Below are 17,682 nucleotides of genomic sequence, written 5' to 3' on the forward strand. Positions count from 1 at the left end.
TTCTCCTCAAAAATCACTCTCCTTCAGTGAAAGCTCTTAAATGAGCACAAATTAGTTAGGGTCAGGTAGGCAGTGACCCTTGTCTGATGAGTGGGTTAACATGTGGATTGGAGAGGGGTAGGAGAGGACTACATTTCCATTTTAAAAAAAAGCAAGAGCGAAAGGGGAAGCCATAGAGGGAAGATGGAAGAGGATCATGGAAAATGTATTAACTTTTTAAAATCCCTGGATTTGGAAATGAGAATTCCAAGTGGAAAACAGAAGATTTTTCCTAATATCTGATGATTATCCAATAAATGAAACAATTCAGTCCTGAGGAATTAATAAATTGTTTTCTTTCACTCTTGAAGTTGATTTTAATGGAATTTTTAAGATGTAATTAATTTCTCAGTCACTATGTACTTCATATGTGAAGCCATGAAAAAATAAGTTAGCTTGATCTCTTGACTTTAGCACAAAAAATTCCATTATAATCACACAGTTAAAACTTTAAATCTATCAAAAGGTGAAACACCTCCTGTGACTCGTAGAAGTACAGTAGCATGCAAGTGAACAGAACAAATTGGAAGGTGGAATTGGGGAAAAAAGTTAAAGTCCATAAACTACATAAATTAGAATTCCAAAATAGTGGTCTTGAAGTCCAGTTGTTGTGACGATTTTAGGCTGACTGTTCTTCTGGAGTTGTTCGTCAAGTGCAATCTTTTTCAGAGTTGGTGCTACCATGGATGAAGTTCCTTTTTTATTTTTAAATTTTCTACCTTTGAAGTATTCCAACTTCTAGCAGAGATAGGATGGATCGGAGATTAAAAAAGATTGCTGAGGAAGTGATCCTGTTGTGACATTCTGCACACCACCTGATGTTATTCCCTTCAATAATAAACAAGTTTATAATCAGCGGTTTCATGAGGAGTTGTTTTGATCATGTGATAGCTACCTATTGGCGCACAGTGAGACATGCTGTTAATCCATGAACACTCTCTCTCAATCTACAGATGCTGCCAGACCTGCTGAGTTTTCCAGCACTCTGTTTTATTTCAGATTTCCAGCATTCATGGTAATTTATTTTTGAGTTTTGGTCTTCTATTGTCAGAACTATCAAGATGCCTTTGAGTAAGTAGGGGAGTCATCAGTGTCCTTTTATTTAGCATAATAATAGGTTTCTATAGATTTTCTTTTGTTTCTGGCTGTTCCTGCAGTTGTGGTGTCTGTTGCTTATTGCCAGTTATAACCAGTTTAATGCAAATCCATTCCTTAACAATGATTTCTAGCAGTTTGTAATTCGCTGTGAAGCTTGGCTAGTTTGGTCAGATTTCTAGCAGAGTATTTTAAAACTCAATGTCTTCGTTATACAGTTATAGAGATGTACAGCACGAAAACAGACCCTTCGGTCCAACCTGTCCATGCCAACCAGATATCCCAACCCAGTCTAGTCCCACCTGCCAGCACCCGGCCCATATCCCTCCAAACCTTTCCTATTCATAAACCCATCCAGATGCCTTTTAAATGTTGCAATTGTACCAGCCTCCACCACTTCCTCTGGCAGCTCATTCCATACATGTATCACCTTCTGCATGAAACCGTCCCTTAGGTCTCTTTTATACTTTTCCCCTCTCACCCTAAACCTTTGCCCTCTAGTTCTGTACTCCCCCACCCAGGGAAGAGACTTTGTCTATATATCCTATCCATGCCCCTCATGATTTTATAAATATCTATAAGGTCACCCCTCGGCCTCCAGGGAAAACAGCCCCACCCTATTCAACCTTTCCTTATAGTTCAAATCCCCCAACCCTGGCAACATCCTTGTAAATCTTTTCTGAGCCTTTCAAGTTTCACAGCATCTTTCTGATAGGAAGGAGACGAGAATTGCATGCAATATTCCAATAGTGGCCTAACCGATTCCTGTACAGCTGCAACATGACCTCCCAACTCCTGTATTCAATACTCTGACCAATAAAGGAAAGTATATCAAATGCCTCCTTCACTATTGTATCTACCCGAGACTCTACTTTCAAGGTGCTGTGAACCTGCACTCCAAGGTCTCTTTGTTCAGCAACACTCCCTAGGACCTTACCATTAAGCGTATAAGTCCTGCTAAGATTTGCTTTCCCAAAATGCAGCACCTCACATTTATCTAAACTAAACTCCATCTGCCATTTCTCAGCCCATTGGCCCATCTGGTCAAGATCCTGTTGTAATCTGAGGTGACCTCCTCCAATTTTGGTCATCAGCAAACTTGCTAACTATACCTCTTATGCTCACATCCAAATAATTTAAGTAAATGATGAAAAGTAGTGGACCCAGCACCGATCCTTGTGGCTAGTTCTCCCTGTATTCTATGAGATCTAACCTTGCTAACCAGTCTCCCAAGGGGAACCTTGTCAAATGTCTTACTGAAGTCCATATAAATCAAGTCCACCTCTCTGCCCTCATCAATCCTCTTTGTTTTTTTTTTCAGAAAACCCAATCAAGTTAGTGAGACATGGTTTCTCATGCACAAAGCCACGTTGATTATCCCTAATCAGTCCTTGCCTTTCCAAATGCATGTACATCCTGTCCCTCCGGATTCCCTCCAACAACCTGCCCAACACTGGCTTGTCCTTACAACGTTTCTTAAATAGTGGCACCATGTTTGCCAACCTCCAGTCTTCTGACACCTCACCTGTGACTATCGCTGATACAAAAATCTCAGCAAGAGGCCCAGCAATCACTTCTCTCGCTTCCCACAGAGTTCTCTGGTATACCTGATCAAGTCCTGGGGATTTATCCACCTTTAACCATTTCAAGACATCCAGCACTTCCTCCTTTGTAATCTGGACATTTTGCAAGATGTCACCATCTATTTCCCTACAGTCTATATCTTCCATATCCTTTTCCACAGTAAATACTGATGCAAAATATTCTCTTTTTCTTAACCAAACCCTCAATTTCTTTAGTCATCCAGCAGTCCCTACACCTACCAGCCTTCCCTTTCACCCTGACAGGGATATACTTTAAATTGAGATCTTACAATTGTGGGTAGTATTAAACATTATAGTCCACGGTTAACAACTTTGAGACAAGTGCAGCAAAAGAAAGCTGTCATTTGTCTTTTGCTTGTCTTCCAAGTCTAAGTATAGGGATCCAACTTGAAATGAATTGTCCATCCATGAATTTAAAAAGTGGCTTATAGAAAAGTCCCTGCAACCAAACGTAATTATAAATGCATGTAAGGAACTATCTCTCATGTAGGTCTTGTTTAAGCAGTTATAGCTGCAGGCTCATTGGCAGAATTCATGTTTATACTAGCTGTGGCAAAGTTTGTTCTGCAGTTCATGAGTTTATGGGATCTGGAATGCAGAATGACTCTACTATATTCTGCCTGTTTAACAAAAAAGGTTTCCTTGTCTCTTTTGATTTACGCCATTGCCCAACTATTTTTGCTATCCTGTTTGATATTGAGCGTTTAACCTGCCTTGTTGAACACCATTAAAAAATAAATTAGTAAATTTCTAAAAGCGCATCTAATGCAAAAGAAACTTGGAACAAAGTCGCTAGTTGCACTCGAGCTGTGTGATTCAGTTACATGGATAATTAAGGAAAAGGTTAAAAGTGCGAAGGACTCAGCAGAGGTTATTAAAATTTCCAGAACAATTAATAAAACAGAGTATGAAAAGTCAGGAATCTAGCTTCAGGCAGAGCAGGTAAGGGGCAGCTATGAGGGAATGGTGTTGGGGGTGGTGAAGTTGGGCTTGGGGCAGTCAATGCGGAGCTGAGAGTGCTGTACTTAGTGTACTGGATAGTAAATAAGGTAAATAAACTGGTGGAGCAGATTGAAATTGGCAAGTACGATCTTTTGGGTGTCAGAGACATGACTGCAAGGAGATCAGGGCTGTGGACTGAATATCCAGAATACTTTCCCTATCTAAAGGGCTGGCAGGGGGGTGAGGTTACCTTGTTTGTTAAGAAATGAAATTAAATTGATAGGAAGAAGCAAAAGTTGGAACGTGTAGAATCTGTTTTGGTAGTGTTGGGGAACTGTAAAGGGGGAAATAGAGTTAAACCTGATAGGAGTTGTGTTCAGGTCTCTGACAGTGGTCAGGATGTGGGGAAGAAAATTAAATTAGGAGATAGAAAAAATGTCAGAAAGACACTGTCACAATAATCATGGGGGACTTCAATATGCAGGTGGACTGGAAAAATCAGTTTGGTAGTGAATCTCAAGAAAAGGGATTGTGGGATATCTACAAGATGGTTTTATGGAGCAGCTTGTGGTTGATTCCACCAGGGTAACAGGAAGTTTTGAAGTGTGTGTGTAATGAGGCAGACTTGATTGGGGAGCTAAGATGAAGGCGCCTCTCGGAGGCAGAATCCAGAAAATGCTAGAATTCACCCTGAAGTTTGAGAGGAAGAAAATGAAATCAGATGTAATGGTATTACAGTTGAGTAAAGGCATTGACAAAGATATGGGAGAAACTGGCCAGAATTGATTGGAAAGGGAGCCTAGGAGGAAACATGGAGCAGCAATGGCATGGATTTCTGGGGATCATTCAGGAAGCATAGCAGAAATGCACCCCAAGGAAGAAGCAGCATGCTAAGGAGAGGGTAAGGCAACCATGGCTGACCAAGGAGTGCGGGGCAGCAGAAAACCAAAAGAAAAAGCATACAATGTGGTGAAGGTGGGGGGAAGGCAGTGGACTGGAAACCTTTAAAAACCACCAGAGAATAATTTAAAAAGCAATGTTAGTGGGTGGGGTTGGGGGGGGTGAATTAAATATGTGTAAACGAGGTAGTTATATGAAAGATGATTGTAAGAGACCTTTTTAATATTCCTAAAAGGTAAGAGAGTGGCAAGAGTTGACATTGGACCACAGAAAATGAAGCTGGAGAAGTCGTAATTGGGACATGAAATGACGGAGAAACGGAATAGTTACTTTGATTGGTTTTCACAGTGGAAGACACCATCCAGAGGGTAGTTAATCAGTGGAACACATTGCCACAGAGGGTTTTGGAGGCCAAGTCATTGAGTGTATTTAAGACAGAGACAGGTCCTTGATTGGTAAGGAAATCCAGGGTTATGGAGAGAATGAAGGAGAATGGGGGTTGAGAAACAAATCAGCCATGATTGAGTGACGAAGCAGACCCGACAGGCCAAATTGCCTAATTCTCCTCCTGTATCTCCCGTTCTTATGTACTTGCTTCCAAGCAAGAGATTATATGTATTCCATTGAAGGTAATAACTTGATGGGAAAAGTGATCTGTCCTTGGCAAACTGAGATTTAATGTATAATTAAATTAAAAGCTAAGGCATATGATATTACCAAGGACCGGAGAAGCTTATGAATTGAGAGGATACCAGAAACTAAGAAGCAAATGGAATATGAAAGTAAACTGACGTGAAATGTTGAAACGCATTGGAGGGGCTTCTACAAGTTTGTTATAAGAAACAGAATCATGAAAGTAAATGTGGTTCCATCAGAAGCTGAAATGGGTTTTAAGGAAATGGCACAATCTTTGAACAGATACTTTATGCATAGTCTTCTTGGTAAAAGAGGCAAAAACTGGAGTTGAAAAGGATTCAAAGGTCTCGTCAGTGTGATTTTAGTAAAGTTTTATTGGAGAAAATTAATGAGGCTAAAAGTTGTCATGCCTTTTGGTTCTAGGGCCAACACATAGTATGTTTGGATTTTCAATAGGCGTTCAATATAGTGCCTTATAGGCCAGCAATAAACCCTGGTCTTGACAGCAATTTATTGGGGAAGATGGAAGGGCGAGGTAGCAGATTCACTCAGATGGTGCAAAAAGAGTCGAAATGAATGGGTCATATTCAGACTATTACTAGTTCAGTGCCATGGAATCAGTGCTGGCATCCCAGCTCTTTACGATATATTTTAATGACTTGGACGAGATGACCACATGATAAATCCACAACAACAGAAATTGCTGGAAAAGCTCAAAAGTCTGGTAGCATCTATGAAGAGAAATCAGAGTTAACATTTCGGATCCAGGACCGTTCCTAGAACTTTCTTGGAAAGGTCACCATACTCAAGACATTAACTCTGAGTTTTTTTTGTTCTGATTTACATCATCTGCAGGTCTTTCAGTCTTTATGTAACAAATCCATATTTGTTGGCTGTATAAAGCTTGGGTGGGAAAGTACAATATGGAATCTGGAAAAGGGGATAGATAGTGAGTTGGCAAGAAGGTGACATTTAGATTTAGACTTTTATTGTCACATGTACTCAAGTACAAAAGGAGTACAGTGAAAAGTTCTTTTATGTCCTGTGACATGGCACCACCTTGGGTGCAAAACCTTAAGAACAAAGTTAAAAGGTAAGCAATGCAGTTTTTAAAGTGCTTAGCCATGCTGGGACTGCACTTCCTACAAGGGCTTAATCTGGAGGATAATGTGAGATTATTCACTAGTAAGAGAACTAGAAAAGCAGAACAATATTAAATAGTGAAAAACTATGGTATGGAGAGGAATTGACATTCTTGTTCTCAACAGAGGAGTTAATATGCGGGTACAGCATGCAATTCAGAAAACAAATGCTACAGTGGCCTTTATTGTTTGTGAACTGGATTACAAGTGTAGGGCAGGCTTGCTGAAATTGTGTCCAGATTTGGTGAAATCACATTTGTAATGCTGTTTATGGTTTTAGTCTGTCCCTTTTGAACGGTAGACTTTGTTTTAGAGGGAGACCAATGCAGATTCACTCGATTGATTCCTTAACAGAAGAAAGTGAGGACTGCAGATGCTGGAGATCAAAGTTGAAAAGTGTGGCACTGGAAAAGCACAGCAGGTCAAGTCCTGGGCTGCCTCTTCAGTTAAATCCAACCCAGCCGATGCCTGTAGGAAGAACGTCTCATCTTCCACCTTGGGACCAGTCCCACCCCCATTCTCCTATTTTATCTCTCAAAAATGAGCATGCACATGCACACGCACCTCTCTGATGAAGGACCTATGCCCGAAGCATCGATTGTCTTGCTCCTCTGATGCTGCCTGACCTCCTGTGTTTTTCCAGTGCCCCATTTTTCGACATTGAGTCCTTGAACTAAATGGCATTCATCTAGCAAAAGACTTAAAATGGACTGCACTGAAATTTAAATGAATGAGATGTGAGTTTAATGAAAATATAAGATTCTGAGAGGGTTATGGCGTAGGTGCTGACAAGCTACTTCCTCTGGTTGGAGTCAGTGGCAACAAAGCTTAAAGACAAGGGGTTGACCACTTGGAGTTAGGATGAGGAAACACTCTTTCAGTCAGAAGGTTGTCACTGTTGGAATTCTCTATCCTAGAGGTCACTGGATATTCGATCATTGAGTAGATCCAAGACACCCATCAGTAGTGCTTTGGGCTCTTTAGGGAATTGAAGGATATGGAGATTGGTAGGATAGTGAAATTGAGGTCAACGAAATGCATGATCTTATTGAAGGATGGAGAAGGCTCATTGGACCATATGGCTGACTCTTGTTTCATTTCTTGCTGTTGTTATATTTACACTGGGTGCTTTCCTTAAAATCTAGTGATTTTAAAATAAGCACAAGTAATCCTCAAGCACCATTCTTTCATCTATTCTTAAATTTCACTTTATTCCTGATTTGGAATTCATTGTGGATGCACTTTGGAAAGGCAAATCGAGGCAGGACTTATACTCTTAATGCTAAGGTCCTGGGGAAGGTTGCTGAACAAAGAGACCTTGGAGTACAGGTTCATAGTTCCTTGAAAGTGAAGTCCCAGGTAGATGATAGTAAAGAAGGCATTTGGTATGCTAGCCTTTTTTGGTCAGTGCATTGAGGTCATGTTATGGCTATAGAGGACATTGGTTAGGCTATTATTGGAATACTGCGATTGGAATTGTGGAATTCTGGTCACCCTCATCTCGGAACGATGTTGTGAAACTTGAAAGGGTTCAGAAAAGATATGCAAGGATGTTGGCAGGGTTGGAGGATTTGAGCTACAGGGAAAGACTGAATAGGCTGGGGCTATTTTCTCTGGAGTGTCGGAGGCTAAGGGGTGACCTTATTGAGGTTTATAAAATCATGAGGGGCATGGATAGAGTAAATAGACAAGGTCTTTTTTCCTGGGGTTTGGAGTCCAAAATTAGAGGATATATGTTTAAGGTGAGAGTGGAAAGACTTAAAAGGGACCTAACAGGTAATTTTTTTTCTCACAGAGGGTGGTTTGTGTATGGAATGAGCTGCCAGAGGAAGTGGTGGCAGCTGGTACAATTACAACATTTACAAGGCATCTGGATGGGTACATAAATAGCAAGAGTTTGGAGGGATATAGGCCAAATGCTGGCAAATTGGACTAGGTTAACTTAGGGTGTCTGGTCAGCATGGACAAATTGGACTGAAGGGTCTGTTTCCATGCTGTATATCTCAGACTCTATCGCTTGCTCATTTTTTAAGAAAATTGCATATCAGTGACTGATGAAAATTAATCTATTGCAGAGGTGCGCTTTTAATTAAAATTTATTATAAGCTATTTCAATGCATTAAAAATTTTTGTTGAGAAGGGCATAAACAGTTCTCGAATTAATTTGTCCTGCAGCTAAAGGATTGCAATCTCTTCCCGAAACAAATCCAACAGTAATATTGAGACAAGGGTGATTCTCATTGTTTGTGACACTCTCTACTTTAATCAAACTTCCTTGAGAGCAGAGTTCTTCAAGAAACACCTGCTATCAAATAACACCCATCCGGTTTAGTTCACTCATCTCTGTGCCCTCTCTCTCTCAAGACTGCAATACCAAGCAAGACAACCAAAATGAATTAAGCTCTCTCACAGAATCATGGAGTCCTACAACACGCAGACTGGTCATTTGGCCCAAAGTGGTCCGTGCCAACCAACATATCTGTCTATGCCAACTCCATTTCCCTGAACTTGACCCATATCCTTCTAATCCTTTCCTATCTATTTATTTGTCCAAATGCCTTTTTGACTTTTAAATGTTGTTAATGTATCCGCCTCAACCACTTCCTCTGACAGCTCATTCCGCATGCATATCACCCTCTGTATAAAACAGTTGCCCCCTCAGGTTCCCATTTATTTTTTCCCCTTTCACCTTAAACTGATGCCCTCTCGTCCTTGATACCCCAGCCCTGGGAAAAGACTGAGTACATTCACCATTCATGATCTTATACACTTCTGTAAGGTCCCCCTGAGTCTCCAACGCTCTAAAGAAAAATGTCCTAGCTTGTCCAACCTCTCTATAACTCAGACCATTGAATCCAAGCATCCTTGTAAATTTCTTCTGTATTCTCCAGTTTAATAACATCCTTCCTATAGCAAGATGATCAAAACTGAACACAATACTCCCAAGTATGGCCTCACCAGTGTCCTATATAATTACAACATAACTTTCCTACTTTTGTACTCAGTGCCCTGACTGATGAAGGCCAGTCTGCCATAAGCTGTCTTTACTGCCCTATTTACCTGTGACTCCACTTTCAGAGAACTGTGAACCTGAACTCTAAAATCCCTCTGTTCCACAACACGCCGTAAGGCCCTACCGTTCAGTATGAAACTCCTACCTTGATTTGTCTTTCCAAAATGCAAGACCTCGCACTTATCTATGTCAAACTCTTAGAACATTACTGTGCTACAGGTCTATTGGCCCTTGATGCTGTGCCGACCTGTGAATCCAATCCAAAACCCATCCAACCTAAACTATTCGATTTTCATCCAACTGTTTATTCAATGACCATTTGAATGCCCTTAAAGTTGGCGAGTCTACTACTGTTGCAGGCAGGGCATTCCTCTCTCCTACTACTTTGAGTAAAGAAATCTGTCATATATCTATAACTCTTCAATTTAAAGCCATGCTCCCTTGTGCTGGCCATCACCATCCAAGGAAAATGTTTCTCACTGTCCACCCTATCTAACCCTCTGATTATCTTATATGTCTCAATTAAGTCACCTTTCAACTTTCTTCTCTCTAATGAAAACAGCCTCAAGTCCCTCCACCTCTCTTCATAAGATCTTCCCTCCACACCAGGCAACATCCTAGTAAATCTCCTCTGAACCCTTCCAAAGCTTCCACTTTCTTCCTGTGATGTGGTGACCAGAACTGCATGCAATACTCCCAAGTGTAACCAAACCAGAATTTTGTACAGCTGTAACATGACCTCATGGCACCAAAACTCAATCCCTCCACCTATAAAAGCCATAAACCATATGCTGCCTTAACAACCCTATCAACCTGGGTAGCAACTTTCAGGGATCTATGCACATGGACACTGAGATCTCACTGCTTATCTACACTACCAAGACTCTTAGCATTAACCCAATAGTCTGTGTTCCTGTTGCTCCTTCCAAAGTGAATCACCTCACACTTTTCCACATTAAACTCCATTTGTCACCTCTCAGCCCAGCTCTGCAGCTTATCTATGTTCCTCTGTAACCTGCAACACCCTTTGGCACTATCCACAACTCCATCACCTTTAGTGTCATCTGCAAATATACTAACCCAAACATCTACACCCTCATCCAAGTCATTTATAACAATTAATAACAGCAGTGGACCCAAAACAGATCTTTGCAGTATGCCACGAGTAACTGAGCTCCTTGATGAACATCTCCCATCAATCACCACCCTCTGTCTTCTTTCATCCTTACATAAGCCACCACCTTCCTCTTGCTATGCGATTCAACTTCTTTAGTAAATCACCGCTCCCTCACTTGACTACTTCCTCCCTGCCTGACAGGTACATACATATCAAAGACATGTAGTAGCTGTTCCTTGAATAAGTTCCACTTTTCAATCCACTTTTCAATCGTGTCCATCCTATGCATCCTAAATCTTGCCTAATCGTATCATAATTGCCTTTTCCCCAGCTATATATAACTCTCGCCCTGCACTACATACTTATCCCTTCCCATCCCTAAAGTAAACATAACCGAATTGTGGTCACTGTCACCAAAGTGCTCACCTACCTCCAAATCTAACACCTCGCCTGGTTCATTACCCAATATCAAATGCAATGTGGCCTCTCCCTCTTGTTGGCCTGTCTACATATTGTGTCAGGAAACCCTCCAAACTCCACATTGGACCAAAACTGACCCATCTAAAGTACTCGAACAATAGTATTTCCAGTCACTATTTGGAAAGATTATGTCCCCCATAACTACCCCGTCACTATCGCTCCTATCCAGAATCATCTTTGCTATCCTTTCCTCTACATCTCTAGAACTATTCGGAGGCCTATAGAAAATTCCCAACAAGGTGAGCTCTCCTTTCCTGTTTCTAACCTTAGCCCATACTGCCTCAGTAGATGTGTCCTCAAATATCCTTTCTGCCACTGTACTAGCAGCCTTGATTAATAATGCCACACCTACCCCTCTTTTGCCACCTTCCCTATTCTTACTGAAACAACTAAACCCTGGAAGATGTAACAACCATTCCTGTCTCCAACTCCCTTTGCCATTTCTTGGCCCACTTCCCCAGCTGATCGAGGTCCTGTTGCAATTTTTGATAACCTTCCTCACTGTCTAAAATACTGCCTATTTTAATGTCATCTGCAAACTTGCTAATTGTGCCTTGAGCATTCTCATTCAAATCATTGATATGGATAATGAATAATAATGGGCCCCAGCACCGACCCCTGACACACTCCCATTAGTCACAGGCTTCCAATCTAACAAGCATCCTTCCACTATTACCCTCCTCCATCCTTACCAATTGCTTAACCAGTTTGTCAGCTCACCCTGGATGTTCTGCGATCTAACCTTCCAGAGCAGCCTACCATGTGGAACCTTATCCAACATCTTACTGAAATCCATATAGACTATGTCTACGGCCCTGCCTTTGTCAACCTTCTTGGTCACTTCATCAAAAGAACTCTAACAAGTTTGTGAGGCATGATCTCCCACTCAAAACCGTGCTTTCTACACCTTATCTCTCCTCTACCTGTGTAGAAAATTTTCATGATATTGGGATTTTTTTCTACAGGATTTAATTTTGTGATGTAGCATAATTATGTATGTCTCTTAAAAACCACACCTGTAACTTGTTCCCCCCCAGTTCAACATATCACTACTTTGTGCTGACATCTTGTATCTTTGTAGGAGTAGTATCATTAACTGTCATTTTTTTTCCCTAAAGTCTATAACTAGTTATTCTATCTTTTTATTTGTTCAGTTGAAAGGAATTGTTATTGTACTATTTTACAACCTTCTCTGTGCTCCTGTGGTTTACTTTATTATTTGTGATGCGAACCACAAGTACTATATCATCAGCAAATTTTAGAATTATGTTGTTGCGCTCTGTCACATGGAGCTGCCAGTGTTGGACTGGGGTAAACAAGGTCAAATCTCGACACCAGATTATAGGTCAACAGGTTTATTTGAAATCACAAGCTTTGAAAGCGCTGCCCCTTCGTCAGGTGAAGTCTTGACAATCATTTGTGTAAAGGATGAAAAGCAAAGGTCAAATTACACAGCCCTGAGGTGATCCAGTAGTTGATAATTGGCAATTAACACCTCTTGGGTCTTACTGTGAAGTAAATCACTGATCCAAAGAAGGAGAGTAAAATTGACATCAAGGTTTTTCAATTTTGTGATCTTGAAAGGTTGCATGGTGTTAGATGTTTAAGGGAAACCTGCAAAGATTGTGCAAGCATTGTTGCCTAATTGTCCAGCATCTCACCTCACCTTTCTTTAGTTAATAATTTAAAGAATGTTGCATTGTTACCCTTCATATTATCCTCCCATGTCCTCTCTTGGCATCTCGTCCGTATTTTGTCATCACTCTTCTTGATACTTTTTCTTATCCTGCTATTCTTTGTGATGATTAATTTTATTTGCCCTCTTACGGTCATTCAGTATTGTCTATCCTTTTTTGACCTTTATATTTTCAGGTTTTATTTTCCAACCATACACCCTTGTCCAGTTTTAAAATTCCTGTTTCCACATTCTTGTAATTCTTTTGATTCCAGTTTCTTGTACATCATCTTCTTCCTTCACACAGCATTGGTGGGTGCACCTTCTGTGTGGCTACTCCCTGTGGAAATGTATTCCCTGAACCCCTTTGTGTCTCAATCTCTTCTAACATCTCTACCCTCTTCATTTAATGCCTTCTTTTTCTATTTACTTTTTTTGTCTGAATTTGGGAGAATTTATGTTGTTAAAGTTGACTTGGGAATTGTTCTGTTTGTTTTGGAGATAAACTATCCTTCTTGTCCTTCAAGCAATTCTAACATTTAATTCCTTCACACAGCATTTAATTCTTTCAGGGCATTCTTCCTAAAATCCAACTTCTCAACACTTAGACTTGTTCTATCTTTGTTTCACATTTAAATTGAACAGCTTTAAACATTAGTCTCCAAAGGTTTCATTAGTTAAATATTTTTTCATGATGGGCTAGAAACCAGTTCAGTTTTTTTTTCCCCCTGCGGGTTTTCTCACCTTCTGTTTAAGATTAAATGACTGTAACACTTCACTCAATGTCTTCGCAAGCGCATATGTCAGGATCTGTTGGGGAGAATTAAAACCCACAGTTGCAACTTGGTTGTGGCACTAAAGTTGGCTTTGTGGAAATTCTTCAGTTTTATTTAAGGGGAAGTCCTGGACGAAAATAAAGTAAAAAGTGGTCAACAGTCAATTGCAGAACAGATTGTAACTTGGAAAATCACAGGTGCACTGTTGAGGCTTGACGTTTATTGGCTTAAAATATTTCTGACACCCATGCAACTAGCGTGCTTGACTTGATAAGGAGTCCTCCCAGCTTTTAGGAAGCTTTGACAGAGGTCCCTGACTTTTAAAAGTTCAACTTAGAAATGTTCATAATTCTGAACCTGATCTCACACAGGGGTGTAAGTTTAAAGATCCAACATGCCGATATTTCCTGTACTTGCACGTGGCTATTTTATATTTTATATTCACTATATTCTAACTTGTGTACAAATCGACTGTGAAACCTGGGACTGTCTGTATATACGAGCGAGTGATGTGGATTTATCCAGGTTTCAATAGCAAAAAGCAACAAAGCAAAGTGTGTCTTTCTAACTGCTGTTAGAAACAAAAAAAAACTGCAGGTGCTGAAATCCAAAGTAGACCAGCAGGAGGCTGGAAGAAACAACAAGCCAGGCAGCATTAGAAGGGAGAGAAGTCAACATTTCTGATATAACCCTTCTTCAGGAATGGGGGTGGGGGTAGTGGGCGCTGCAGATAAAGGGTGGGTGGGAAGCAGGTTTGGGTGGGGAAGGGGTGGGATGGTGAGGTAAGGTAAATGATGGGCCCTCTTCCCACCCAACCCTTCTCTTTCTCTTCCCCCACCCCCACTCTCTTTATCTGCAGCCCCCTCTACCCCCACCTCCATTCCTGAAGAAGGGTTATACTGGAACATTGACTTCTCCACTTTCTGATGCTGCCTGGCTTGCTGTGTTCTTCTAGCCTCCTGCCTGTCTACTTTCTATTTGCGGTAGCTGATTTGAGGTGACTACAACGCTGGCTAGCTATTGCAACAGTACTTTGATAATCCCCACTCTCTGTAGTTCCAATCTTCCTATGCTGTCCCTTTTATTCCGTATTCATTCCGTTCATCCCTTTTATGTAATCTGCATCCCGACTCTTCTATGTAATCCTTATCCTTGCCAATTGTTTCCTCATTCCATACTTATTGTGCTGTTCCCCACTTCCTGTGCCATCCATTTGTCTCCCTGCCTCAAAACGTCACAATCCTCCAATCCTGTCTTTTCTTTTCTGCTATAATTTCTCTCCTCCAACTTCCTGTTGCTATGTTTCCAGTTTCTTAACTTGCAGTTACATGGAATTCCAATGTCTCCCAAGTGCAGTTCCACTTGGTACATACAGTATCTTTAAATATTCCAGAAAAATGTTGCAATATCTATTTAGACAACTGTCATTCCACAGGTGGACTGGATTAAACCTGACCTGTTTTATGGGTTTACTGAAGTTGAGATTTTTGCAAAGTGACATTGCTTGATAAGTCTATTTTTGACTGAAGACTGCTTAGGGATGACTTGAAATTCCAAGAAGCTGAATAGAAAGTGCTTGGTTACATATTGAGATTAGGAATAGTTTAAACTGCTCGAACTTTAAGAATCTGAAAGCAAGAGAGATCACGGGGAAGATAGTATTGTATTGAAATTGAAGTGTGCAGTTACCACATACTATGAGATTATATATGAGATAGGGTGGAACGGTGGTACAGTGGTTAGCACTGCTGCTTCACAACGCCAGAGACTCTGGTTCAATTCCCGCCTCAGGCGACTGACTGTGTGAAGTTTGCACATTCTCCCCGTGTCTGCGTGGGTTTCCTCCAGGTGCTCCGGTTTCCTCCCACAATCCAAAAATGTGCAGGTTAGGTGAATTGGCCAAGCTAAATTGCCCGTAGTGTTAGTTGAAGGGATAAACATAAGGGAATGGGTCTGAGTGGGTTGCGCTTCGGCGGGTCAGTTGGGCCGAGGGGCCTGTTTCCACACTGTAAGTACTGCACTCAGTTATGTTTTGTCTTGGAATCAATTCAGAATATCTACTTGGATTAAAAATATATCAGCCTGGAAGTTTTGATATTGGTGTATCACTTACAATGTTGAATTTGTGTGAAACTCAGCTGTGAGTGCAGACATTTTATGCAATTCTGATGTAAGATGACTCGATAAACCCTTAATTTTTGTTTTCAAGTTTTGTTCAAATTTTGCCTGTCATGAGATAAAGCTGTATCTTCCACCACAGCAAACACTCACGGAAGTTAGCAGTCTCAATTTTTGTGAAAAGCGAAGTTTTGTGATGTGGTCACATGGTTGTAAGAATTTATTCTGCATTATATCGTTTGCTTTAAATAGGTTTAGCTTCCTGTAGGAAGACACATGTATTTGCGAGTGGGTTGGAAACAACTGAAAAAGTAAACTTCCAAATGGAATTATACATTTTCAGGTTGAGAAAATTGTTTTGAAAATAAGTCTTCCTGCTCGGCCTACATGTTTATTTGGCCATTGTCGAATTCTTGGGCTGCTGATAAGATTGCATCTTAACAGTCCCTTCTGTAGTTAATGCATAAATTTTAATTCTCAAATTAACCCAATTATGAGATTTCTGGAATTTTGATTCAATTGAATAAGTGTCTCATCATGCTGTAAAGATGAATCATGCTGAGGAACAATTCCTTTAATGCTCACAGCCTTCCAATTCCAATGATTGACAATTATTGTTGTGGTTCTGTTCGCTGAGCTGGGAATTTGTGTTGCAGACGTTTCGTCCCCTGTCTAGGTGACATCCTCAGTGCTTGGGAGCCTCCTGTGAAGCGCTTCTGTGATCTTTCCTCTGGCATTTATAGTGATTTGTATCTGCCGCTTCCGGTTGTCAGTTCCAGCTGTACGCTGCAGTGGCCGGTATATTGGGTCCAGATCGATGTGCTTGTTGATTGAATCAATGGATGAGTGCAATGCCTCTAGGAATTCCTTGGCTGTTCTCTGTTTGACTTGTCCGATAAAGTAGTGTTGTCCCAGTCGAACTCATGTTGCTTGTCATCTGAGTGTGTGGCTACTAAGGATAGCTGGTCGTGTCGTTTTGTGGCTAGTTGGTGTTCATGGATGCAGATCATTAGCTGTCTTCCTGTTTGTCCTATGTAGTGTTTTGTGCAGTCGTTGCATGGGAGTTTGTACACTACATTGGTTTTGCTCATGCTGGATATCGGGTCCTTCGTCCTGGTGAGTTGTTGTCCGAGAGTGGCTGTTGGTTTGTGTGCTGTTTTTAGTCCTACTGGTCGCAGTAGTCTGGCTGTCAGTTCGGAAATGCTCTTTATGTATGGTAGCGTGGCTAGTCCTTTGGGTTGCGGCATGTCCTCATTCCGTTGTCTTTCCCTTAGGCATCTGTTGATGAAATTGTGGGGATATCCGTTTTTGGCTAATATATTGTATAGGTGTTCTTCTTCCTCTTTTTGCAGTTCTGGTGTACTGCAGTGTTTTGTGACCCTTTTGAATAGTGTCTTGATGCAACTTCTTTTGTGTGTGTGACCCCAACACAAGTGTGTGTGACCCCAACACAAGAGCACTCCTCCTTCATCGGGTGAGGTGAGAGGGAAGCACACGGAACACAATGTTTGGGCAGAGAGATCAAAGGACCATACGAGTGGTGTGTTGAATAATATGTCTCTGCAGGTGACCACAGATGTTAGATGGTGTGAGTAAAGTGTCAAAAGCTAAATAATGACCAAATGGATAATCTATAATCCAATTAAATGAGGCAGAGAGATAATTACAAAAAATTAAAAATAAGGTGATGCTGGAGACAAATCAAATGACTGGAATAATGTGGAATGAAAACAGAAGCTGCGGGAAAAGCTCAGCAAGTCTGGCAGTATCTGTGAAGAAAAACCAGAGAAAAGGGCAGCAGATCCGAAGCATTAACTCTGATTTATCTTCACAGATGCCACCAGACCTGCTGAGCTCCCATCTCCCCCAAAAAAAGTTGTTATATTCCAGTCAAAGAAAAACTGAAAGAACAGCGGATGCTGTAAATCAGGAGCTATGGTAGGGGTTGTTGGGGGAGCCCAATAGGTCTGGCAACATCTATAAAGAAAAATCAGAGTTAACCTTTCAGGTGTGGTGACCCTTCCTCTAGCTTTTCTTCACAGATGCTGCCAGACCTGTTTGTATTCCATGTTATTTCGGTCATTTGGTTTAACTCCAGCACTACTTTGTTTTTGTTTTGTTTTAATTATCTCTCTGCCTTATTTA

General features: G+C 40.9%; 1 protein-coding gene across 1 annotated transcript in view; it reads left to right on the forward strand.

Annotated features, from left to right (window-relative positions):
- The window catches only part of sppl3 (signal peptide peptidase 3), a 200,732-nt gene that overhangs the window by 102,435 nt on the left and 80,615 nt on the right, over window positions 1–17,682 (forward strand). The gene's annotated exons all lie outside the window — the stretch shown is intronic.

Source organism: Chiloscyllium plagiosum, chromosome 25 (assembly GCF_004010195.1).
Source record: "Chiloscyllium plagiosum isolate BGI_BamShark_2017 chromosome 25, ASM401019v2, whole genome shotgun sequence".
NCBI classification, from domain to species: Eukaryota; Metazoa; Chordata; class Chondrichthyes; order Orectolobiformes; family Hemiscylliidae; genus Chiloscyllium; species Chiloscyllium plagiosum.